This window comes from Ursus americanus, chromosome 8 (assembly GCF_024610735.1).
Source record: "Ursus americanus isolate L20-20 chromosome 8, mUrsAme1.1.p, whole genome shotgun sequence".
NCBI classification, from domain to species: Eukaryota; Metazoa; Chordata; class Mammalia; order Carnivora; family Ursidae; genus Ursus; species Ursus americanus.
In genome coordinates this window covers 61,981,117-61,991,663 of record NC_142134.1, presented here as the reverse complement: position 1 = coordinate 61,991,663, position 10,547 = coordinate 61,981,117, and positions in this window count along the sequence as shown.

Genomic DNA, 10,547 nt, shown 5'->3' with positions numbered 1-10,547 from the left:
TCTGTTACACTATTTTCAGTGATCATCAGTATCCATAACAAGAAACATATCTCAATGCCTCAGCCTGGGTCAGGTACATCTCACCTCCTCTGCAGAGTAATGTTACACTCAATTGGTACAAGGACAATCTTAGACATAGTGATTATATGGTTTTTCCTCCCCCCTGTCATTTGTGTTTAATTTACTTGAAATTAATACATTCTTTTCACCAGTAAGGAACTTCGTAATGATGACGATCCTAGCACTGAAGGGAAACTAAAATCTAAAACATGACGATATTTATTACATGCTTTTATTTTTTAAGGCAATGATCCCTAATTGCAGGAGTATAAAATAAATGATCTGTTCTCCATAAGGAGAACTTCTTGAAAACATGTTCCAAATTCCAAAGGACAGATTAAGTAGGTCAAAATACCATGTAAAGAGTTTGTGTTTTGGAAGCACCAACACATTAACTTAGTTGGAATTACAACTCATATAATAGGAAAATTTTTTTTTAATTGAGCAGTTACTGTGATACACATGGTACTAAATCCTTCATGTACATTAACTTGTTTAATACATGTATCACTCCTATGAATTTGCTATTATTCCACATGTAAAATTGGGAACTGAATCTTAAAGAGTTAATGGTAAGTTACCCAAATATATGTAATAAAGGAATGGAAAAGAAAGGGTTCAAATATAAATTATCATTCCAAAGCCTGTGCACTTCATTACTAGAATATACTGCTGCTTTATTCTGGTGACTTACATATCAGCTGTAGGACACAGAATGCTCACTAGTTCATTTAAGCAGAAGAACGATGGAATCAACTGCATGGGGAAGCTCACATAATCTCCAAAAGGGAGAGAGTTAGGCTTGGAGGATACTTATCAAGAAAATACTAACCACATGGTGGGGGAGTTAAGTGAGGACTCACCATAACATCTTTTTGGGTCCAGACACTGAGGGTCACACTTCTTTACTGTGCTGCCATTGCAAGTCATTGCATTTTCTGTGTGCTGTTCCTTCACATGGTTCTGTTCTGATTAAATCCCCACTCAGGTGTCTAAGGGAGCCTAGCTGCAAAGGACACTTGGAAAGTTTAGGGAATAGCCTTTCCAGGCCTCCTTAGGAGGGTCCCTGGGGTTCTTTGTACTTTGTGCTCAGAATGTTACTTTGCATTATACCCAACCTTGTGTGTATTCACATTTCCCAGTGTATTACAAAATCTTTAGTTTGGGACTCCATCTAACCAACTTTGCCTCTCCCAGGGTCCTAGTACAGTACTTGACACACTGTTTATTTCTCCTCATTTCTTTTAGTGAATTGAACTGAATGCCTGTCTTGGAAGGAGGGCGAAACCAAGACAGAGCTACTGAAATCATTGCTGCCAAGAGAAATAGTGAGTCACAACTCTTGATTCCTGCTCCAGAGCTCCTTAATCAAGCAGCACTAAATTATTCTACTTGAATGAAGACAGTTTGTTCTACCTTCTTTCTTATTCATAGGCGGAACTCCCTTCTTTAAGTTTTTAGTAGAATGCTTCCAATTATGTGGTTAGAGAAGTTGGTACATTGTCTTTATTCATGGCCATTGAATATAGTGATAGTAGAATCTCATTTGATACATTTTTAGAAAAGAAATAAAATTATAGACTATTCAGGCTAAAGGCTAAAAATCATTTATCATATTGTTTCTCATTTAGAAAACTGAAGAAAAGAAAGAAAAGCTGAATCAAAGAGATTATGAAGTTGTCCTGTGCCTCCAATACTGAATTAAGCAGGGATGCTGTGGGTTTCTATTGCACTTTCTACCTACAGCATAAAAGCACTTTCTACTGCCCATTGCATTTTTCTGATTAGTAGTTTGTAACATACAGTAGGCTTCGAACTCTCTGATCAGAGACTGTGTAGTATTTGTGACCAGAGTTCCATCACCTAGTATCATTCTTGACTCAAAGTGGACATTTAGTAAATTAGTGCTAATTTTGGATGAAAGAAAACCCGTTGATTATGATGTTCTTGTTGAGGCTTAGGACAGATGCCTGTCATCTCTCCCTAATGTATAGGTAATTCAAATCTCATACGGCACCCAAATACAGGAGACTGATCTTAAAGGGAACAGTATAGTCAGAGACATTCTCACTCTGAAATGAAATTACTCAAGCTAGAATATCTCCACCAAATCTTATAAGGTAGAAGCAGGAAGACCTTTTGGTTATAGTGATAAATATAAGGATGACTTAAACCAGGGTAATGACAGTGGCAGTGGTGGGAAATTTCAATTTTGAATATATTTTGAGACTAAAGTAACTACATTTCCTGATGAACTGTTGATGATTATAGAAAAAGAGAGGAGCCAAAGATAGCTTCAAGATTTTTGGTCTGAGTAACTAGAAACACAAAGGCACTCTTCATTTGACTGGGGAAAACAGTGAAAGAAATAAGGCTTGAGGGGAAGATTAGAAGTTTAGCCTCAAACATGCTAAGTTTTCAATGGCTTTTAAGATATTATATTAAGTAGAGATGTCTAGGAAGCTGTTGCATAATGAATTGAGGGTTGAGAAGACAAATGAGGGCTGGAGATATGAATTACAGAGCCCACAGCATATATTTATCACTATGAAACTGAATACTATATGTAAGGGGATGGAGTACAGATGGAGACCATGGGAGGATGATGGAATGATTCCCAGGGTACTCTGACATTATGAGGTTGTAGAAAAGAGGAGAAACATGCAAGGGAGTACGTGCCACTTAGGAGGAAATTGAGTGTGTTATCCAGGAATAGAAGCAAAGAAAGAGCTTCTAGGAACAGAAATGATCAGTTGCGTGAAATGCTACATATTGGTCAGGTAATATGAGGACAGCATATTGATCATTTGACTTTACAATGTAGAGGTCTTTAATGCCCTCTGTAAGAGTAGTTTGAGTACAATGATAGGTCAAAATACCTCTGGAGTAAATTTACAGAAATGGTAGGAAAGGAAATGAAATCAATGAGAATTGGTAATTCATTTTGAAATGCTTTCATTGGAAGTGAAGGTGTAATGGGTCAAGAGAATTTGTTTTGTTTTGTTTTTAAATATGATATACGGGGGCGCCTGGGTGGCTCAGTCGTTAAGCATCTGCCTTCGGCTCAGGGCGTGATCCCAGGGTCCTGGGATGGAGCCCCCCCATCAGGCTCCCTGCTCTGCTGGAGGCTGCTTCTTCCTCTCCCACTCCCCCTGCTTGTGTTCCCCTCTCTCGCTGGCTGTCTCTGTCTATGTCAAATGAATAAATAAAATCTTTAAAATAAATAAATAAATAAATAAATAAATAAATAAATAAATAAATAAATGATAAGATATACGACAGCATGTTTGTATACTAAAGGGATGACTCCAAAGAGAGGGAATCATTGATGATTTAAAAAAGCAGACAGAATTCCGACGGGGGGGTGGCCTATGGTGTATAAGAGGGGGGACTAGCTTTACATAGATTCAGAAATTGTTCATCGATATTAGGAGGGAAGACAATGATAGAATTCAAGACATGTTAGCCCAGAATATGGCATCTTGGCATATTGAAAATTTTAAGCAGAAGCAGGAAGTCACTCTGACCTCCCCCCTACCTTCCTCTCTGAAACAGGCAATAAAACCCTCATGTGACAAGTGTTCTCTCTATACCCAGAGGAAAGGGACATCTTTATCTCTGAAGACAAAGGAACATCAAGAAGGATCCTAACCAACGGGTCTTGCTAAGTTTCCCCCACTTAATAACAATTACTTCATACTTAACTTATCATGTTCCTCTACAACTGCTCACTCTTCATCAAACCTATCAAAAAAGTACATAGGTCTAACTGTACCTTTGAGTCTTCCTTTCCTCATGGAAACTTCCATGTCACATGAAACATATATTAAATAAATGTGTTTGCTTTTCTCCATTAATCTGTCTTCAACAGCTTGAGTTTTAGACACAGCCAGGGACCCCAAGAAGTTGGAGGGAAACTTTTTCTCCCCTACAATGCTGTTCACTCATGTAGACTCTGGTAGAGAGCAGATGCAGAAGGAACTTTGGAAGTTGTGCTAATGTTTGCAAAGAAGTAGGAAGAAAATTAAGAAAGATGCTGAGAGAAAAGGTTTTGAATTTTGAAGAGAGTGAAAGATAAGACTCAGTCATCTAGGAGAGGAAAAGGTGTGGGTCAGGAAAACACAATCAGATTATTGGCTAGCATGGAAGGTCCACTTGAATTTATGTTTGTGAATTGAGTGAAACTAGTCATAATGGGTATACAGCTCCACAGGAACAGTCAGCTTGGAGGTAGATGTATGGATTTCACTGCAATATGATTTTTGCCAGGTGAATGCACTGAAGTCAAAGAGAGGCATATGTTTGGACAGTTTTGGAGGATGAGTAATAATAATAGACATGGAATTATTCTCATTAAAGTGGGAATGAGGGCATTAATGGGGGTCATATACACAATTACTTATGAGAGATATTCGTTTAGGTATAGAATTCGGTGTGATGGAATGCTTAGGAATTTTGGTGTGAATTCAAAGAATATAGAACAAGACAAACTTGCTACAACTTTTAAATACTAATTTGGTCCGAAAACAAGGAAAACACACACATGCATGTGCTCACTCTCTCTCCCTCTTCTTCTCTCTCAATATTATTATAGCACCTTTTTCCCCCTTTTTTATTCTGTCTCAAAATATTTGTTTGGAAAATTGAAATTGTGGATAGTCTTATTCACTGAGAATATCACACATCTTTTTTGATGAGTAAGAATGATGAGATACACTTTCACCATCACATGTAGATGGACTGTTTGAATGGTGGAATATGACTTCCAACAAAGAAAGTGTACAAATAAACAAATATGTCCTTGCAAAAAAAAAAAAAATCCAGAGACTCAAAAACTCTGTGCTGCAGTTGTTACGTTTCTTTCATTTATCATTTCAAGTTGTGTTATTTTGATGGCTTTTCAGCTGCGAGACTACTGGTGCTGATGCAGAGATAATGAAATACTGAAAGCCCCAAACAACAGAAATGTCTGTAACTGGTAATGGGCATCCTTCCCCAGTTTGCTAACTCCAGCTGCGTAGTTTGACTGTGTTTTGCGAAGAGATGCTGCATGAGGTGAATATTGAGTGGAAGATAAAGGATCTGATGTCAGAAGCAACTGGATCACATAAAACCTGTATAAACAGATATGCAGGTTGAGGAAACTCCCCCCATCCCCAAACAGCTTCATGGTCATCAAGATAAAACGTGACCAATGTAAGTTCCATTCTGTAAAGTTGTGTAAACCTCAATGTTCACAACGGCGTTGAATGTGAACTTACTCATTATATGGCCAGACAGTATTCTGAGCAATATCCCCGAATGGTCAAGGTATCAGTGTGTGACCAAATATCTTCAGGATCTCTTGATAGAATAACTTTGAATAATTTCATTTAAAGTGAGATTGAGAAGAGTTGCTACCTTACTCTTTAACTCCTTACTTTTTTCTTTAAACTGATTCTTATATTCTGATACCTGGGCCATTTTAATTACATGAATGAATGAAAGAAGGAAGGAAGGAAGGAAGGAAGGAAGGAAGGAAGGAAGGAAGGAAGGAATTGTGAAGAGTGTTACTCCCAAACTTACAATAAAATAGTTGAACAAAAAACAAGTGTACAATAAAATAGTTGAACAAAAAACAAGCGTACAATTTTCTTGACCTCTCAAAGTGCTGAAGTAGCAGGGTAACCAACTGGCCCTAAATCTAAGGAGAGTGAGGAACCTGAAGAAAGAGGCAAGACATGAACCCTGGCTTCCCTGGCAAAATACACCTGGACACTGGTAAGAAGAGTCAGCCAGGGTGATTGGTAACTGTGGGGAGGTTGGCCAAACATGACTGTTGACAGAGGGTCCTGAGAAAAGCTCCCTGATCCCATCCCAAACCTTGGTAAAGGGAGCAGCAGCTATTGCAGGAAGGATTTAAAACTCCACCAGTGGGACGCCTGGGTGGGTAAGCTGGTTAAGCATCTGCCTTTGGCTCAGGTCATGATCCCAGGGTCCTAGGATTAAGCCCTGCATCAGGCTCCCTGCTCAGTGGGGAGCCTGCTTCTCCCTCTCCCTCTGCCTGCCACTTTGCCTACTTGTGCTCCTTCTCCCTCTCCTCTCTCTGCCCCCGTCAAATAAATAAATAAATAAATAAAATCTTAAAAAAAAAAAAAAAACTCCACTAGGATCGTATCCCACAATCTGTGGGAGGAAGGCCATAAACACTGTAACCCACAGGCACTAGGTGAAGGGAACAGCAAAAATTAATAAATAGCATTAATTCTATACTCCTGGGGCAGAGTCATGAATACATGCTAGGCTCAGACCTAAGTGAGGTGGGGAGGGTTGAGAGAACTAAGACCTCACTTCTAAAACCCAGTGACTGGTACCCCCCTCAGATTTGATTAATCAGAATAACCCTATCCTCGTGTCCCCAACACATGTACTGCACATCTAATCCCTTGCCAGCTGTAAAGTGTTGAGCCATTAGTAACTAGTAAGATAACCAGAAAGATAATCTCTGAAATTCAGCTCAAAGGGAAAATCGAAAGCTGAGGATGGACCAGAAATAGAACATACACACTCACACAAAATTAAAATTTAAATTAAAAAAAAAACCAAACCTTTAGCATGCCAGCCTCTTCCCTTCCAAAAAAGAAAAAGAAAACTCTTATATATTAAAGTCTTTAGGCAAAAGGAATATAATGCCATTCAGAAACTTGAATCTACAGAAAGAAGTGAAGAGAAAAGGTCATGGAATAAATGAAGGTAAAATTATTTTTTATCTCAGTATTCTATTCATGCGTGTCTAATTACCACGGGTTTGCACTTACGTCTCTGTCTCCGTTTTCTTGCTGGTTGTCAGCAGGCGACTACTCTCGGCTATTAGAGGCTAACCTCAGATCCTCATCGTGAAGTCTGTCCCTATGTAGTTCATGACATACCTGTTTCCTTCTCCCAGGCTGGTAGGAGGCTCTTCCAGAAACTTTGCTTGCTTTCGATGCTCTAGCCAGACTATATTAGGTACACCCAAGATGATCTCCCTTTTGGTTAACTCACGATCAAATAATTAGGGAACCTAATTACAACTTCAAAATCTATTCTGCCATATAATATAACACAGCCATATAATCTATCACAATGGGAATGATATCTCTTCATATACATTGGTCTTTTTCAACTCAAGTGGCGTGGATTATACAGGGTGTATACACCAGGGGACTGGATTATTGGGGGTCATTTTAGAATTCTATCTACCATAATTTTTATTCTATATTTAATTGCTCTAAAAGGTAACTGATTAACTAAAACAAAAATGATAATGGTATATCGTGTGTTCATAGCATAGAGAAAATAAAATGAATAACAATAGTAGCTTAATGGATAGAAGAGGGGAACTGGGTATTTTATGTTTCTTATATTACACATGGAATACCATAGTATTATCTGAATGTAAATATAAATATTGCAAACACTAGAGTACAATCATGAGAGTAAACACAAACTAAAGCATAAATAAGACAATAGAAGGAAAAAGATAGAACCATAAAAAATAACCAAAGAGGAAGCAGAAAAAAGTAACCAAAACATACGGGAAAATAGAAAATATCTAGCAAGTTGGTAGATTTTCATCCAACAATATCAATAACTATATAAATAAATTTTAAACACCAGTGAAAATACTGAAATTGTAAAGCTGGGTAAAAGTGCAAGATATGATCATGTGTTGTCTACGAGAAACCTGCTTTACATTTAAAGATAAAGAAATGAATAGTTGAAGAAGGGTAGCAGCTATACTATGCAAAATCTAACCAAAGTAAACCTGGAGTAAAAATATAAGGCAGCATAGATTTCATTACAAGAATTACCACCAGGGATTAAAAAGAGACATTACACAAAAAGAAAAGGATTTTCTTTTTCTCCAAGGCATAGCATCTTTAGTGTGTATGTATTTAAAAATATTCATTTAAAATGTATACAGAAAAATGACAGAATTCAAGGAGACAGATATAGGAGTGAATCATTTATAAGCCAAAGAGTGCCAAGGATTGCCAACAAATACCAGAAACTGCAAGAGGCAAGGAAAGCTACATCCTCATAAGTTATGGATGGAGGATGGCTGTGCCAAAACATTGATTTTAGATTTGCAACCTCTAGAATTATAAGACAGTTTCTCATGCTTTAAGCCACCCAGTTGGTAAATACGTTTTTGTTTTTTTTTTTAATGGCAGCTCTAGGAACTAACATAATATACCAAAGCAGCACTCATACTGGATTTTAATATCAGGCCTAACACAATCAGCACACAATAGCAGGAAAAATAAGTAAATGGAATAAGTATTGAATAAAAGACATCAAATTGTCTCTATTCCCAGATGATATATTTCCTACTTGGAAATATCAAAAAATCCCTTGCAACCAGTAAGTGAGTTTAGCAAGTTTAGAGGATTAAAAAAAAAAAACCAAACAAACAGTAATCCCTATTAAAATTCCATTGTCATTTTTCACAGAAAGAGAAAAAATTCTAAAACTCACATGGAACCACAAAAAAACAAAACAAAACAAAACAAAACAAAACAAAAAACCCTTGAATAGCTAAAGCAATCTGGAGCAAGAACAGCAAGGATGGAGGCACCACTTCTCTATTTCAAACTGTATTACAAAGCTATAGTAATCAAAACAGTATGGTACTGGCACAAAAACAAGCACATAGACCAGTGGGATAGAATATAGAGCCCAGAAATAAGCCACATATATATATATACAGTCAACTAATTTTCAATAAAGGAAATAAGAATACACATGGGAAAATGATTATCTCTTCAATAATTGGTGTTGAGAAAACTAGATATCCACATGCAAAGGAATGAAATTGGACACACAAAAATAAATCAAAATGGATGAAAGGCTTAAATATAAGACCTGAAACCCTAACAATCCTAGAAGAAAGCATAAGGGAAAAGCTTCTTGGCACTGGTGTTGGCAATGAATTTTTGGATTTTACACCAAAAGCAAAAATAAGCAAGCAGGACTACATCAAACTAAAATGTTTCTTCACGGTAAAAAACTAAATGTAAAGCCAAACTACAGAAAGGAGAAAATATTTGCCAACCAAAAATGTAAGATGGGATTAATTTTCAAAATATATAACTCCTACAATTTAAAAGCAAAAAAAAAAAAAAGTCAAATAACCTAATTTAAAAAATGGACAAAGAATCTTAATAGACATTTTTCCAAAGAAGACATACAAATTCCAAAAAATATATCAAAAGAAGCTCAACATCTCTAATCATCAGGAAACTACAAAACACAATGAAGTTTTACTACATACCTGTTAGGATGGCTATTATAAAAAAAATCAAAATATCGTTAAGCATTGACAAGGATGCAAAGAGAAAGGAATCCTTATATACTATTGGTAGGAATGTAAATTGTACAGGCAATGTGGAGAACATTACTGAGGTTCTTCAAGATATCAAAAATAGAACTATCACATGATGCAGCAATCTTAACTTCTGGATACATTTCCAAAGGAAATATCTTGAAGAGATATCTGCGTTTCTATGCTGACGGCAGCATTATTCATAATAGTCAAGATATGGAAACAAAACTTAACTGTCCATCAACAGATGAATTGATAGAGAAAATGTAGTATATATACACACGATGGAATATTATTTAACCTTTATGAAAGGAAATTGTGCCATTTGTGACAACATGGATGAACCTGGAGGATATGAGCTAAGTGAAATAAGCCAGACCCAAGGAGACAAATATTCCACGATGCTACTTCTATGTGAAATCTAAAAAAGTCAAACTCATAGCAAGAGAGAGCAGGATAGTGGTTACTAGGGACAGGGAGGTGGAAGAAATGCAGTATTAGTGAAAAGATACAAGCTTACAGTTATAAAATGGATAACATATAGCATGGTGACTATAGTTAATAAATTATACTTGCAATTTGTTAAGAAAGTAGGTCTCAAGTGTTCTCATCACCCGTACATACACACAGAGGTAACTAGATGAGGTGATGGACATGTTAATTAGCTTAATTGTAACAATTTCATAATGTATACGTATATCAGAATGTTGCACACCTCAAATATATATGGTTTTTATTTGTTAACCATATTCCAATAAAGCTGGAAAAAATAAGAAAAAATCTTACTTCTAAATAGTAATAATGAAAATGGAAATAAAAAGATATTTTCAGTAAAACTAAAAAATTAGCTATTTAGCTATGAGTCCACTTAATTATTTCCAGGATTTTCATCTGCATATTGAAAAATTACAAAACACTGTTAAGTCAATGAAGACCCAAATCAATGGGGCAATATACCATGTCTTTGGATTAAAAGACAATATAATTAAGAAGTCAATCTCCCCTATTTGATTTATAAATTCAATGTGATTCCAGTAAAAATCCCAGCAATGCTTTTGTAGGTATTGATACTATGATTCTTTTTTTTTTTAAAAAGAGTTTATTTATTCATTTGACAGAGAGAGAGAGAGCACAAGCAGGG